This window comes from Microcaecilia unicolor, unplaced genomic scaffold, assembly GCF_901765095.1.
Source record: "Microcaecilia unicolor unplaced genomic scaffold, aMicUni1.1, whole genome shotgun sequence".
In the NCBI taxonomy this organism is placed as follows: domain Eukaryota; kingdom Metazoa; phylum Chordata; class Amphibia; order Gymnophiona; family Siphonopidae; genus Microcaecilia; species Microcaecilia unicolor.
In genome coordinates, this window is record NW_021963615.1 from 727334 (window position 1) to 744420 (window position 17087).

The following is a 17087-nucleotide window of genomic DNA, read 5'->3' on the forward strand; positions in this document are numbered from 1 at the left end:
CAATTCCCTCTGCAGCTCCATGTTGCCCTGGTAAGTCATCTAGCCCTCCATTGCCCCAGGTACAATATCCTGCTTATAATCGAACGAGAAAAACGCCCAAGTTCCGACCTAAATCGGGAGATGGACGTTTATCTCACAAAAACGAATAACGCAGTATAATCGAAAGCCGAACTTGGACGTTTTCAACTGCACTCCATCGCGGAAGCGTACAAAGTTGACGGGGGCATGTCGGAGGCGTGGTGAAGGCGGGACTGGGGCATGGTTATCACCCGAACAGAGATGGGCGCCTTTCGCCGATAATGGAAAAAAAGTTTGCGTTTGTAGCTAGAATTTAGGGCACTTTTCCTGGACCCTGTTTTTTCACGAATAAGGCCCCAAAAAGTGCCCTAAATGACCAGATTACCCCCAGAGGGAATCGGGGATGACCTCCCCTGACACCCCTAGTGGTCACTAACCCCCTCCCACCACAAAAAATGATGTTTCACAACTTTTTATTTTCACCCTCAAATGTCATACCCACCTCCCTGGCAGCAGTATGCAGGTCCCTGGAGCAGTTGTTAGGGGGGTGCAGTGGACTTCAGGCAGGTGGACCCAGGCCCACCCCCCCCTAACTGTTACAATTGTGCTGCTTAATGCTTAGTCGTCCAACCCCCCCAAACCCACTGTACCCACATGTAGGTGCCCCCCTTCACCCCTTAGGGCTATAGTAATGGTGTAGACTTGTGGGCAGTGGGTTTTGAGGGGGATTTGGGGGGCTCAACACACACATCCCCTGGGAGCTCTTTTACCTTTTTTTTTTTTTTTTTTGTAAAAGTGCCCCCTAGGGTGCCCGGTTGATATCCTGGCATGTGAGGGGGACCAGTACACTACGAATCCTGGCCCCTCCCACGAACAAATGCCTTGGATTTATTCGTTTTTGAGCCGGGCGCTTTCATTTTCCATTATCGCTGAAAAGCAAAAACGCCCAGCTCACAAATTGTCGAATAAAACATGGACGTCTATTTTTTTTGAAAATACGGTTCGGTCCGCCCCTTCACGGACCCGTTCTCGGAGATAAACGCCCATGGAGATAGACGTTTTCGTTCGATTATGCCCCTCTATATAACTTAGATTGTGAGCCAAATAGAGACAGTGGACTTAGCACATGCTAAAATTTAGTATGCACTAAATGCTAAGAAGCCCGTTATATTTCTTTGGGTGTCAGTGCCTTAGTAAAAGGGGCCCTTAATGCGGTTGGACATTGTAACCCGGATATTCAATGCCAAGGCGAGGTCAGTTCAGCTCAAAACTTACAGTGGCTCAGATACCGTTTAGCACCACCAGCTGAATATCGGGCAGAGATTTTAAGCACTTTTAGTCAGGGAACTTCTATGGGGCCTGCAAGCTAACGTTCAAAAGAAAACTTACGATAGACTTCCCATGTTCATCAACAGGCCTCCCAGTGCTCAGGAAGTCCAGGAGAGGGGAGCAGCCCTGATAAGACTCATTGAGGAAGGGATGGGATTTTGCATTTAGCTCAAGGTGAGTTGCATTTAGGTATTTTCCTGTCCCTGGAGGGATTGTTACCATCTGAGGCAATGAACCCAGGATCACAAGAAGATACACACTGGTGTCCTGGGCAGTGACCCCTAGCGACAACCCTGAGCACCAGCAAACTTTACAGGTACAAAGTGTCCATCACAAAACACATGTTCCAGTGCATTTCACCTTTCCTCTGCTCATGGCAATGGTAGTGCGAGTTAAACTTATCCATATTGTCCTTTTTAGAGCGTGGGAACCTTTACTCACAAGAAGGTCAATTTTTACCCGCTGATTTTATCCTGGTAAAATCTTTTGAAAACAGGGACTACAGACACCATACCCTACTGAGGACTGTGTCAAGCCTCTTCAGACTTAATATCTGTAAAGTCTCAATATCCTGAAATATAACCTCAGCACACCTGTAGCCTCTTTATTTTCTGAATTTTCCTTTATTGAATAAATATAGATAATTTATTCACAATCAGATGTTCAGAAGTGTTGCCCCCAGGGCAAGAGACTCCATAATTCTGAGATCTGTATCAGAGGTTGGATGTAGAAATCTGAAGAAAGGCAGCTTTATTGCAGAGGTGGGAAAATAAACAGAAGTAGCTTAGAGTTGGGTGGCTGGAAAGTGCAATATCTCATTAGGGAGATATGTACAAGGTAAAAACCGAGTTCATGCCAGGGAGCTTAGCAGGATAAGTGCTGTCTGAAACAAGATGGAGAATGCCTCATGGAGAAAGAGAGGCCAAGAAGGGGCTCACACAGGCCCAGGGAGGAGGAGATAAAGAGACCAACAGGGACAGAGCCTGCCATCAGGTAGAAGGAGGTCCAAGAGGGCAGCCCTCAATTGGCTCCTGGCTTCCTGCTCCCATCCCTATGGTCTGTCATCTGTCTCTCTCTCTCTTTCTTCCCCCTCCCCCGATGCCCAGCATTTCTCACTCCCCACCCAACTGCTTGCTTTTGTGGGTGGCAGTGATACACACTGCCTTTGCCTGCCAGCGGAAGGCCTTCCCTGTGCCACGCCGCATCTCCTCTGATGCAACTTAAGTCACAATCCTCGTTGCCCCACACAAAACCTTAGGGGACCCTTTTACAAAAGGGTGTTAAGCCCTAATGCACTTCTTAATTAACTGTCTTCATAATACTTTTCAGAGGGATGGGCCATGGGTGGAGGATGGGCGTGTTCACTTTAACTAGTTAAATGGTTAAATAGGAGGTGCTAAGCAATCCTGCATTTTTTGTTTTCCAACTCCCACTCATTAATGGAAAAATTAGTGCAGGAGCTACAAATATATCTATCTATCTATACATACATATTTAAAAAGCCCTAAATAATATTGTGAAAGATTTAGCCTCAAAGCACAGAAAAGTCCTAGATTAAAAGACAACGTTTCATATACCTACTGCATCTGGATGAAGTATCGATCTTGATGGCAGTATCCTGAAAGAGAGAAATCTTGGAAAATGTAACAGTTTTTATTCAGGATCAAACAAATTCAACCCTAATCACTTCCTTCTTTCTTCCCTTACTTAATCTCTACACATCACTAATTGTATTTGATATCATGGAATGACAATGTCATAACAAAACTAAATAAGCCACATTAAGCCTGCAAATAGGTGGGAAAATGTGGGATACAAATGCAATAAATAATAATAACATCAAACAATGGAAGAACATGTCTAGATAAAAAAAGCAAGTGATTACATAATAGTAATCAAACAGAACATAATAATAAGCAAAAACATCATACAGCAAAAAGCAGGTAAACACATGATCCCATTTTTGTTTTGTGAAAAGACTCCCGCACTCTCCCCCCTCACTACCCTAGTTTCCTTTTAAATTTGACGTTTATATATTATTATTATTTATTGCATTTGTATCCCACATTTTCCCACCTCTTTGCAGGCTCAATGTGGCTTACAATACATCATGAATAGTGGAAATACATAACAAAGATCATCTCCTCCCCCAACCCTACTTTAATCCATATCTTGAAATACACTGGACTCTTATGACCCCTGGCCATCTTTGAAAGGATAACATCCAGTATTCCCAATCCACCCTCCCTACCCAAGCAGAGAACCCCAAAGCAACCCCTATATGACAGTATCAACTTAGGCAACGCTCTGAAACCTGTTCAATACAGCACTTCTTGCTTTATGGGAGATAGTTTGCAAGTACAGTAACAATTCCAGGTAGACATGAAAACCCTTCTTCCCTTTGGGGAATTCCTAACCGTCCTTGCCTCCCATAACATAAAGGCATGCAAGCTATTCCTCCAGTACCAGGAAGAGGGAGGCACCTCCTGAATCTCAATGACACAGTGAGAGTGGCAGAGATGGGATTAGAGCTCGTGAATGTGAGGAGAGATCTCAATGACAGTGAGAGTGACAGAGATGGGATTAGAGCTCATGAATGTGAGGAGAGATCTCAATGACAGTGAGAGTGACAGAGATGGGATTAGAGCTCGTGAATGTGAGGAGAGATCTCAATGACAGTGAGAGTGACAGAGATGGGATTAGAGCTCGTGAATGTGAGGAGAGATCTCAATGACAGTGAGGGTGGCAGAGATGGGATTAGAGCTCGTGAATGTGAGGAGAGATCTCAGTGGCACAGTGAGAATGGCAGAGATGGGATTAGAGCTCGTGAATGTGAGGAGAGATCTCAATGACAGTGAGAGTGACAGAGATGGGATTAGAGCTCGTGAATGTGAGGAGAGATCTCAGTGGCACAGTGAGAATGGCAGAGATGGGATTAGAGCTCGTGAATGTGAGGAGAGATCTCAGTGAGAGTGACAGAGATGGGATTAGAGCTCGTGAATGTGAGGAGAGATCTCAATGACAGTGAGGGTGGCAGAGATGGGATTAGAGCTCGTGAATGTGAGGAGAGATCTCAGTGGCACAGTGAGAATGGCAGAGATGGGATTAGAGCCTGTCAATTTGAGGAGGGGTCTTAGTAACAGCGTGACAGTGATAGAGATGGGATTAGAATTGAAGAATGTGAGGAGGGGTCTCACTGATAAAGTCAGTAACAGAATTGGGATTAGAGCTCTTGAATGCAAGGAGAAATCTCAATGGCCAAGTGAGAGTGACAGATACGGGTTTAGAGCCTATAAATGTAAAGAGGGGTTTCAATGACATATTGAAAGCAACAGATGGTAAAAGATATTGTGAATATTTAGTGAATAACATGAAAATCTACAGCTCTATCCTTGGGGGAATCAATAATCATGAGGTACTGTATATTAAGTGAGACTGTAAGCTCAGTAGGGCAGGGACTCTTTGTACTTCTATGTAATCTGTCTTTTATGATCTGTCATAAATACTACAATAACAATACAAATATTAGAAATAAATGGGAGAGGGAGAGGCCTAATGGTTAGTGCAGCAGGTTGCGAACCTGGGGAACCAGGTTTGATTCTGGATGGACACTGAGACCCAGATATTCAATGCCGGGTTCAGTTCAGCCCAAAGCTTAGAGCTGCTCAGATACCATTTAACCAGCTGAATATCGGGCAGATAGATTTTAAGCTCTTTTGGTAAGGGATTCATTGGAGGTAACTTCTGTGGGGCCTTCAAGCTAATTTTCAAAAGAAAACTTCTGAGAGACTTTCCATGTTCTTCTACAGGCCTCCCAGTGCCCAGGAAGTCCACGGAAACCGGAAGTTACATCAGACGAGGGCGGGACACATGGAGGGAAAGCCAGAAGCGAGGCGATCTGTAACAGCCACTTTGAATGCAGGGGGCCCGGATCCGTGGAGGCAGGCAGGCAGGTGAAACTGGGGACTGCAGCGGCGGGGGGAGCGACGGGGGCGGCAGCGGCCGGGGGAGCAATGGGAGTGGCAGCGGCCGGGGGAGCAACGGGGGTGTGGCAGCGGTGGGGGGGGGGGAGGACACAGGTGGGGCGGTCTTGCCCCGGGCCCGGCCTAGGCTCTCGGCGGCCTTGGTTAATAAATATTGATCCACAGAACCTCAAACTTCCCAGTAGGGAAAATGCCAAATGGCACTAACAAGTCCACTATTTAGCAATGGGAACAGGGTATTATCATAGGTTCTTAATAATGTAGAAATGTGATGCAGCTTCCTACCCTTTGGGAAAAGATAGGCCAAGAAAGGCTTGATCTAAATCAGCAGGCCCTCAATAAAAATCCAAAAAACCATGTATAGCTTGAAAGATTAGAACAGATTGCAAGAACTTGTTTGTGACAGATACAGTTGCTGAAACTAGAGGGCTGATGAAAGAATCTATATATATAATTCTCACCTCCAACGTTCTGTGCCTGGGACCATGGCTGCGTGGTCTGCGAGGCACCATCATGATGTTCAACTCACGCCCCTCCCAACGCCTTCTAAACTCCGCCCCCTCTGCGTACACCGTCCCCCACAGCAAACAGCGACCTAGGCAGTACTCCTCCCCCTGCCTATGAATCGTCCAAGACTGGCTGCCAAACACCGCCGCGGCCGCCCTCCCTCTCCAAGTCCGGATTTGGACTGTCAGAGAGGTCGAAGAGGGAGGACGGCGAGCGACCGGATGCGGCGAGTGTCAAATGAGGGCTCCGGGAACGACACCGTCAAAAACAAAACAATCAAAAGGCACTGACGTAAGCAAAAAAAACCGGAACATGCTAATCTCTGTTTCCACTCCCCTATGCAGCCGTCATTGCTATACACTCACAAAAAAGCTACTACTACTTAACATTTCTAGAGCGCTACTAGGGTTAGGCAGCGCTGTACAAAGAAGTCTAAAGCTGTTTCAAACGGAATAGACAAAAGGAGGGGGGAGACAGACAGACCCTGCAACTGTGGGGGGAGGGGAGGGGAGGGGGGGACCCTGCAACTGGGAGAAAGGGAGAAAACTCCCTGCAACTGGGAGGGAGGGGGGACCCTGCAACTGGGAGACAGACCGGTGGGGGGACGACCCTGGAACTGGGAGGGAGGGGGAACCCTGGCATATACTCTCATTTTCACCCACACACACTCGCACCCAGCCTCACTCACTCTCTCTCTCTCTCTCGCACACACACACACACACTCGCACATTCTCTCTCTCTCTCGCACAGTCACTCTCACACACACTCTCTCAAACATACACACTCCGAGGAAAACCTTGCTAGCGCCCGTTTCATTTGTTTGAGAAATGGGCCTTTTTTACTGGTTGTGAATAAAGAGGCCCATATTCAGTCCGCGGAAGGAGGGCAGATAAGTGCTCAGCCCGGATGTTCAATGTTGGGCCGTTTTCAATGACGGGCATTTGAATATTCACAGATAACCGGTTATATCACAAGATATATCTAGTTATCTACTGCGCACTAAACGCTAATATTCAGCAGAGATAACCGGCTATCTGACACTGAATATTAGTGCTTCGCTGTCTTAGCACTATTTAACTGGCCAGGAGCCCTTCTTGCATGTCAGCCAGACTGTCTTTTATGATCTGTTGTAAATACTACATATAATAAATAACATGTAAGTCTACAACTGTAAACTCTGGAGAAGCTTTAACCATGAGGTATATTAAATGAGACTGTAAGCTCAGTAGGGCAGGGACTCATTATGCTTCTAAGTAATTTCTGTTAAATCTCGCTGTCGTTTAATGAACTGTCTTAAATTCTTAAACAGTGACAATATGAATATTCAAAATAAAAGCTAGTGGACAAATAACATACAAAATACCAGGTGCAAGCCAAAATGAGAAGTGGACGGTTAAAAATACGTCAGAAGGCCAGGTGCAGAGGGGGAAATAGGGGCTTTTTGGGGAACTTGTGAAACCAGCAGTTGGGGATGCAATAGACGGTCAGAAACAAATCAGATGTAAACATGTTTACCAAAAATTGGAGCTAATAGAAAAATAATGTTAGCCGTAGAGTATTTAAGCAACTGACAACTCAAATGCTGGGGGAGAGTATCTTTGACATGTAAGACCTGGCTAGTCACTCTGTCAGATCTCCCCCATAAGAATATCTGTATATTCTTATACTTCACCTGTATCCCTTGCTTTGGTAAGTTAATAAACTATTGGAAAACTTTATCTCTAATTAACATAGTAACATAGTAACATAGTAGATGACGGCAGAAAAAGACCTGCACGGTCCATCTAGTCTGCCCACGATAAACTCATATGTGTATACCTTACCTTGATTTGTACCTGTCTTTTTCAGGGCACAGACCGTATAAGTCTGTGCAGCAGTATTTCCCGCCTCCCAACCACCAGTCCCGCCTCCCATCACCGGCTCCGGCGCAGACCCCGTATAAGTCTGCCCTCCCCCATCCTAGCCTCTCAACCACCAACCCCTCTTCCCCCCGCCACCCAACTTCAGCTAAGCTTCTGTGGATCCATTCCTTCTGCACAGGATTCCTTTATGCCTGTCCCACGCATGCTTGAATTCCGTTACTGTTTTCATCTCCACCACCTCCCGCGGGAGGGCATTCCAAGCGTTCACCACCCTCTCCGTGAAGAAATACTTCCTGACATCTTTCCTGAGTCTGCCCCCCTTCAATCTCATTTCATGTCCTCTCGTTCTACCGCCTTCCCATCTCCGGAAAAGATTCGTTTGCGGATTAATACCTTTCAAATATTTGAACGTCTGTATCATATCACCCCTGTTCCTCCTTTCCTCCAGAGTATACATGTTCAGGTCAGCAAGTCTCTCTTCATACGTCTTGGAATGCACATCCCATACCATCCTCGTAGCTTTTCTTTGTACCGCTTCCATTTTTTTAACATCCTTCGCAAGGTACGGCCTCCAAAACTGAACACAATACTCCAGGTGGGGCCTCACCACGTCTTATACAGGGGCATTAAAACCTCCTTTTTTCTGCTGGTCACACCTCTCTCTATACAGCCTAGCAACCTTCTCGCTACGGCCACCGCCTTGTCGCACTGTTTCATCGCCTTCAGGTCCTCAGATACTATCACCCCAAGATCCCTCTCCCCGTCCGTGTCTATCAGGCTCTCCCCACCTAACACATACGCCTCCCTTGGATTTCTACTCCCTAAGTGCATCACTTTGCATTTCTTCGCATTGAATTTTAATTGCCAAACGTTAGACCATTTTTCCAGCTTCTTCAGATCTTTTTTCATGTTTTCCACTCCCTCCGGGGTGTCCACTCTGTTGCAAATCTTGGTGTCATCCGCAAAAAGGCAAACTTTACCTTGTAACCCTTTGGCAATGTCACTCACAAATATATTGAACAGAATGGGCCCCAGCACCGATCCCTGAGGCACTCCACTACTCACCTTTCCCTCCTCCGAGCGAACTCCATTCACTACCACCCTCTGGCGTCTGCCCGTCAACCAGTTCCTAATCCAGTTCACCACTTCGGGTCCTATCTTCAGCCCTTCTAGTTTATTCAAGAGTATCCTGTGGGGAACCGTGTCAAAAGCCTTGCTGAAATCTAAGTAGATGACGTCCATAGCACGTCCTTGATTTAATTCTCCCGTCACCCAGTCAAAGAATTCAATGAGATTCGTTTGGCACGAATGCACTCTAATTCTACTACTACTACTATTTAACATTTCTAAAGTGCTACTAGGGTTACGCAGGGCTCTACAATTAACAAAGAAGGACAGTCCCTGCTCAAGGAGCTTACAGTCTAATGGACAACATGTGAAGTCAGCTAACAATCTAATGGACAGTACGTGCGGACAGTCAGAATGGGGCAGTCTAGATTCTGGGTAGAGGTGAAATGATTAGGTGCCGAAGGTGACGTTGAAGAGATGGGCTTTGAGCAAGGATTTGAAGATGGGCAGGGAGGGGGCTTGGCATATGGGCTCAGGGAGTTTATTCCAAGCATAGGGAGAGGCAAGGCAGAATAGGCGGAGCCTGGAGTTGGCAACGGTGGAGAAGGGAACAGAGAGGAGGGATTTGTCCTGTGAGCGGAGGTTTTGGGTAGGAGCGTACAGGGAGATAAGGGTAGAGAGGTAGTGAGGGGCTGCAGATTGAGTGCATTTGTAGATTAGCAGGAGAAGCTTGAACTGTATGTGGTACCTGATTGGAAGCCAGTGAAGTGACTTGAGGAGAGGGGTGATATGAGCGTATCGGTCCAGGCAGAAGATAAGACGTGCAGCAGAGTTCTGAACGGATTGAAGGGGGGATAGATGGTTAAGTGGGAGGCCAGTGAGGAGTAGGTTGCAGTAGTCAAGGCGAGAGGTAACGAGAGCGTGGACGAGAGTTCGGGTGGTGTGCTCAGAGAGGAAAGGGCGAATTTTGCTGATGTTATAGAGAAAGAAGCGACAGTTCTTGGCTATCTGCTGGATATGCGCAGAGAAGGAGAGGGAGGAGTCGAAGATGACTCTGAGGTTGCGGGCAGATGAGACTGGGAAGATGAGGGTGCCATCTACTGATTCTGGTCTGTCTGTCTCCCTGGTTGGAAGGAGCAAGTGCACAGCTCTGTCCTAATTAAGGAGTCACTATACTTTAGAAGCAGCCTGGGATTCCCACTCCTGCTTCACAGAAAATGGTCTCCTGTGATTTAGGAGGGGGAAATACCCGAATTTTGTACAATAATAAAGGATTAGAGGCAGAACGAACCCCCTGGAAAAACCACTTTAAGGGAGAAAAACCAGGCGGTTCTGAAAAACCACAATCCTCCTAATAAAGAAATCTGGAAAGTCCACTACATAGTGTCCAAACAACCTATACAGGTTACCAAAAAGATTGAAGAAGCGTAACTACTGCCCACAGCACTGAAAAAAAACTGCAAAAAATGTCCCCAAAACGCCTAGGTGCAAACAGGCCAAAACCTACAGGCTGTACTAACATAAACCCTCCAGGAAAAATAAGTAATCACTTAGCTTGCTGGATGTCTTCAAATGGTGTCTCCAAATATGGTTTCAAAACAGATGCCACTGTAGGAGTGGACACTAGATATGGCCTGCAGCAACCACTGGACTGGCAGGACGGCCTCAAGCTTTGTGCATATTACCTATGGATTTTGCCTTCTTTGGGCTACATTCCATACTTGAATGTTTACTGGACATTTACATTTTCTTGCACTATGCCTTAATACTGTGCCTAACTACAAACAATTGTCAACTCCTGCTTGCAAGCTAAATAACTGGTTGAGACAGGATGCAGGAGCAGTAGATAACAGCTTGTAACATTTAGTTGCCAAGGCTTGCACACTGAATCAGTACTACTACTACTATTTAGCATTTCTATAGCGCTACAAGGCATATGCAGCGCTGCACAAACATAGAAGAAAGACAGTCCCTGCTCAAAGAGCTATGTAATAAAAGTGAGCCAAGTATAGGACAATCAAGCCATTGTGACATCACTGATGAGGTTGGCTCTTATTGGTGGCCTGAGGCATTATGACATCACAATATTAGCTCTGGTTACAAGAGACTACTACTACTACTATTTAGCATTCTATAGCGCTACAAGGCATATGCAGCGCTGCACAACATAGAAGAAAGACAGTCCCTGCTCAAAGAGCTTACAATCTAATAGACAAAAATAAAGTAAGCAGATCAAATCAATTAATGTGAACGGGAAGGAGGAGAGGAGGGTAGGTGGAGGCGAGTGGTTACAAGTGGTTACGAGTCAAAAGCAATGTTAAAGAGGTGGGCTTTCAGTCTAGATTTAAAGGTGGCCAAGGATGGGGCAAGACGTAGGGGCTCAGGAAGTTTATTCCAGGCGTAGGGTGCAGCGAGACAGAAGGCGCGAAGTCTGGAGTTGGCAGTAGTGGAGAAGGGAACAGATAAGAAGGATTATCCATGGAGCGGAGTGCACGGGAAGGGGTGTAGGGAAGGAAGAGTGTTGGAGAGATACTGGGGAGCAGCAGAGTGAATACATGTATAGGTTAGTAGAAGAAGTTTGAACAGGATGCGAAAACGGATAGGGAGCCAGTGAAGGGTCTTGAGGAGAGGAGTAGTATGAGTAAAGCGACCCTGGCGGAAGATGAGACGGGCAGCAGAGTTTTGAACCGACTGGAGAGGGGAGAGGTGACTAAGTGGGAGGCCAGCAAGAAGCAGATTGCAGTAGTCTAAATGAGAGGTGACAAGTGTGTGGATGAGGGTTTTGGTAGAGTGCTCGGAAAGAAAGGGGCGGATTTTACGGATGTTGTAAAGAAAGAAACGACAGGTCTTGGCGGTCTGCTGGATATGAGCAGAGAAGGAGAGAGAAGAGTCAAAGATGACCCCAAGGTTTCGAGCTGAGGAGACAGGGAGAATGAGAGAGCCATCAACAGAAATAGAAAACGGCCTGCACGTAGACGCCACATGAATAGAAGATAGCCTGCATCTCTGAGCCTTATGCTCCAGTGAGCCTTATCAGCTCTGTGAAAGAAGCATTGTGTGATTATATGTGTGTGTGTGCTAAACAGGGAGATAAGTTTCGTTTCCCTTGCTAGTATCATTTCAGTATTATGACGTATGTATGTACTGTAAGAACTACAAATGTTTACTGCGCATGCCAACTGTGACGTATAAGGGGCCTAATGCGCAGGCCCAGAAGGGAGGTATAAATGTGAGTGTCAGGTGATTTCTGACACACAGTATCCTGAGACGGAACTCAGTACTGTACATTGCTAGCAATAAAGCTGTCTTGCCTTTGGAACCAGTTGCCTCTTGTCTCCTGATTTACTAGCCGAGGGTTCCTGTTACACCACCGCTTAAATCCACTTCGCTCAGTGAATTCGATCCCTACTACGACGGTACTTCTTAGGTTTTTCATAGACCAATTCTTGCAGTAATCACCACATAGGGGAAATGCTCTCAGGCCAGACAGCAGAAAATCCTCCAATCCGCTGTAATCCGAAAATATAATGACATCCCGCTTGCTCAAAAAAGCTGCTTCAGGAAGGAACTTCATGCCAAACTATTATACTTCACAGACCCAAGGTTATTACGGATCACATTCCATCAAAATGGCAGAAGTATTGCCATACTGGGACAGACCAAAGGTCCTTCAAGCCCAGCATCCTGTTTCCAACAGTGGCCAATCCAGGTCACAAATACCCGGCAAGATCTCAAAAAAGTTCAATACATTTTACGCTGATTATCCCAGAAATAACCAGTGTATTTTCCCCAAGTCAATTTATTAATGGCCTATGGGCTTTTCCTTTAGGAAGCCATCCAGACCTTTTTAAAACCCCACTAAGCTAACCGCCTTTACCACATTCTCTGGCAACAAATTCCAGAGTTTAATTACACGTTGAGTGAAGAAATATTTTCTCCAATTCATTTTAAATTTACTACTTTGTTAGTTACTTCTTCCATTAAAGGCCTGTTTGAAGAGCCAAGCTTTCACCTGCTTCCTGAAATAGAGATAGTCTTGTGTTAAGCACAGCCTTTCATGCAGTGCATTCCAGAGTGTGAGGGCTTATCATTTCTATAGCGCTACTAAACGTACACAGCACTGTACACTAATATGTAAGAGACAGTCCCTGCTCAACGGAGCTTACAATCTATTCAAGACAGACAAACAAGGCAAATAAGGAACTAGGGAATAAAAACAGACCTGGGTACTGAACAGGTGAGTAGGAGTTAGGAGTTAAAAACAGCCTCAAAAACGTGGGCTTTTAGTCTAGATTTGAATGCGCCCAGAGGTGGCGCTTGACGTGCCAATGGTTTCCCCCTCCTGCCCCTGTGATCACGATCCCCATCTGTTACTCCTCCCCCCAACATGCAGAAGGGCCAGCCAAGCCTCCTCCCCCCTGAACCCCCCCCCCCTGGTCTGAAGGCTGTGCACATCTGAATCTCTGTTCCGTCTTGCACAATGTTTATAATGATTATTTAAAACAGAGGTGAGCTTGTACCACACCAGTGTTATTTCTGCTGGCTGCCACTGACCTTGTATCTCAATGAGCAGACTTCCAAAATTGCTTAGCCTCTTTTGGTTAATTCTTCTGAACTTGCTCCCGATACATGCTTTCTCCAGTTGTTCATTATCCATGCCTTTTGTTGTTCCTTATCCATGCCTTTTCTTGTGTAGAATCAGGAGTTCTACATTTCAAACAGCTGTGGAATGATTATGTATATACACATGAGAGCCAGCCTGGGACTAAGCAGGGGAGGAAAGATGGGACAGTGATGGTTCTAGTAGTTACTGAGAGGCTGTGTGAGGCTCTATAGTTCAGATGAGGCAGGCTAATTCTCCAATTGGACACACTCTTGGTGACATAGAGGGCATAATAGAACGCGAACGCCCATCTCCATGGGCGACTATTTCCAAAAACGGGTGCGATGAACTACAGTGTAGTAAATTTAAAACAATCGGAGAAAATATTTCTTCACCCAACGCGTAATTAAACTATGGAATTCGTTGCGGAGAATGTAGTGAAGACGGTTAGCTGGCAGATTTTAAAAGGGGTTGGACGGTTTCCTAAAGGACCAAGTCCATAAACCGCTACTGAATGGACTTGGGAAAAAATCCACAATTCCGGAATAACATGTATAGAATGTTTGTACGTTTGGGAAGCTTGCCAGGTGCCCTTGGCCTGGATTGGCCGCTGTCGTGGACAGGATGCTGGGCTCGATGGACCCTTGGTCTTTCCCAGTGTGGCATTACTTATGTACTTATGACCAGACTGTATTTTCGAAAAAAATGGGCGTCCATATTTCGGTTCAAAATACAGTTTGTACGGACCAAATATGCCATGGATTTAGTCGCTTGTGAGCTGGGCGTTTGTTTTTTTTTAGCGATAATGGAAACTAAAAACGCCCAGCTCACAAATGTCCTAATCCAAGCCATTTGGTCGTGGAGGGGCCAGGATTAGTAGTACACTGGCCCCCTGACATGCCAGGACACCAACGGGCACCCTAGAGGTCAGTGTGGTGGACTTCAGAAACTGCTCCCACATGCATAGCTCCCTTACCACGGGTTGCAGAGCCCCCAAGCCCCCTCCCCAAAACCCACTACCCACAATGTACAACACTACCATAGCTCTTAGGGGTGAAGGGGGCACCTACGTGTGGTACAGTGGGTTTTGGAGGGCTCCCATTTGCCAGCACAAATGTTACAGGTGGGAGGTGGATGGGCCTGGGTCGCCTGCTGAAGTGCACTGCGGTACCCACTAAAAGTGCTCCAGGGACCTGCATACACGCAGGCCCTCTAGGGACTTGTTGCTGCTGTATAACCTTGGCACACCAGTTGACACCTGAAGACTAATCGCTCCGAAAATGTCCTTTATTGAATAAACATGTTTACTCACAGTTAACTGCAGATCAGAGGTTGTGCCCCACTGGCAACGAGTCTCCCTGATACTGAGATTAGCAGTAGGTCAGAGCTGGCAGAATGCTGTAAAGTTGCCCTCTTCAGCAACATTCAACGTAAGAATAGGTTCTGTAACGTGGCTAACACATGAAAGAGATCTAAAACTGGCTTACAAAAATGGCCACTACCTCATGGACTACCGGAAAGAAAACAGGGCACACTCTGACCCAGTAGGCAGGGGGAAAAGCACCATGGGGAGTAGAGCCTACCAACTACCAACATCGTGAGCATTTGCCACAAGCTAGTGGAATCACGGAGCCCAATACCCTACACCCACCACAAGGCATTGCTGATGTGACTCTGCAGTGCACCTAACAGAAAAGGTGTCACCCTCACCCGGAAACGCACATCAGAACCATGGAAAGGCGGTCACAGGATAGAACACATTCTGCTGTCATGGAGGTGGTTACGGCATTTGAGGCTGGCAAAAAGGTTTTTAAAGTTCTTTTTTTTGGTGGGAGGGGGTTAGTGACCACTGGGGAGTCCGGGGAGGTCATCCTCGATTCCCTCTGGTGGTTCATCTGGGCAGTTGGCCACTTTTTGGGGACTTCTTCGTGAATAAACAGGGTCCAAAAAAAGTGACCCAAATTGTGCTAAAAACGCATTTCTTTTTTTCGATTATCGGCCGAGGACGCCCATATAAACTTTTAACGTTGAGCACCTGATTCTCAAAGGGGACCATATTCCAAACAATATAATGAAAATAAAATGATTTTTTTCTACCTTTGTTGTCTGGTGACTCTGTTTTCTGATCATGCTGGCCCAGTATCTGATTCTTCTGCTATCTGTCCTCTTAACTCCGTTTCCAGGGATTCCTTTCCATTTATTATTTCTTTACTTCCTTCTTTCTCTTCATTTCTTGCCCTACATCCGTAAGTAAAAGCTGGGTCCTCCGCAGACTTGACTGTCCAGTGGATCCAGCTTCTGCCTATTTTCTCCATCCATGTGCAGTTTTTCTCCCTCTTTCCTTTTCCCTCATCTCATCACCTTCCTCCCTCTTCCCTCCCCTCCATCCATGTCCAGCATTTCTTTTCTCTCCCCTCCATTCATGTTCATCTCACTTCCTCTCTTCCCTCCCCTCCATCCATGGCATCTCCTTCCTGTCATACCCTCCAGCCACCCATGTCCAGCAACTCTCCTCTCCCCTGCCCTCCATCCACCCATGTCCAGCAACTCTCCTCCTGACACGCCTCAAGGGCTTTATGTGCCTGGAAGAGCGACTCCTCTGCCGCCTGCACTCGGGCCTCCAGCTCCCCTGTAAGCTGCTGCTGCTTTAAGAATTCACAAATCATGTCCTCTAACGGTCCCTGGACTTTTCTGAGTTGGTCTTCAAGAGGCTGCAAATGCTTGTCCAGCAAAGCCTCCATCAGCGCCGCTGCTTCTGCAGCTACCTTAAAGAGACCCATGCGGAGCTGGGAGAAGGACCTGTCAAATTCACAGGGCCGCCATCTTGTCATTGGGCGGTTGATTCCACTGCCAGTCTTACGAGCGGGTCTAGCTGCCATCTGCCGACACAGAACTATCTCTGAGAAAGTGGCAGGGGCGTAGCCACTTTTCCCTCCAGGCCTGTCCGAGGTTTAAATCTTTTTTTACCTCCGTCATAAGCGGCCACATCACTGAACGGCAAACCCTGCCCATCAAGCCTTCTCTTCGTGAGTTCGTTCCCTCTGAGTCCCGCCCTCGCGGAAAGAGGAAATTACTTCAGAAGGTGGGGCTTGGAGGGAATGAACTCACAAAGAGAAGGCTTGATGGGCAGGTTTTGCTGTTCAGTGATGCGGCCGCTTCCGACAGAGTTAAAAAAAGATTTAAACCCTGGGCAAGGGGATGTTGGCTGGGCAGGCCTGGAGGGAAAGTGGCTGGGCCTGGGGTCAACCAGGCCCGCCTGTGGCTATGCCCCTGGACAGAAGAGTGGGTTTTAAAAACTGTGATAATTGTTTTGATATTTTCCTGCAATGTATTTCTCTAGTTTGGCCAGCAGGTGGTGCATGTTTATGTTTAAAGCTGTTACAGAGAAAAGACCTGCAGTGATGTGGCCAGCTATTTTTTCAAACTTGTTGTTCTGGGCTGATTGGCCTGGAATTTGAAGCAGTGGCGTAGCAACATGGGGCCTGAGGGGCCCTGGGCCCCCGTAGATTCAAGTCTGGACCCCCCTCCCGGCGAACCCGCCCCCGCCGTCGCCTACCTTCACTTTTGCTGGCGGGGGACCCCACTCCCCGCCAGCCCACATTCTCTCTGTCTTGCTCCTGCTCCTATTACAACGTGCAGGACGTCAGCAATGCATGCAATAGGACCAGGAGCAAGACGGAGAGAACGTGGGCTGGCGGGGAGTGGGGTCCCCCGCCA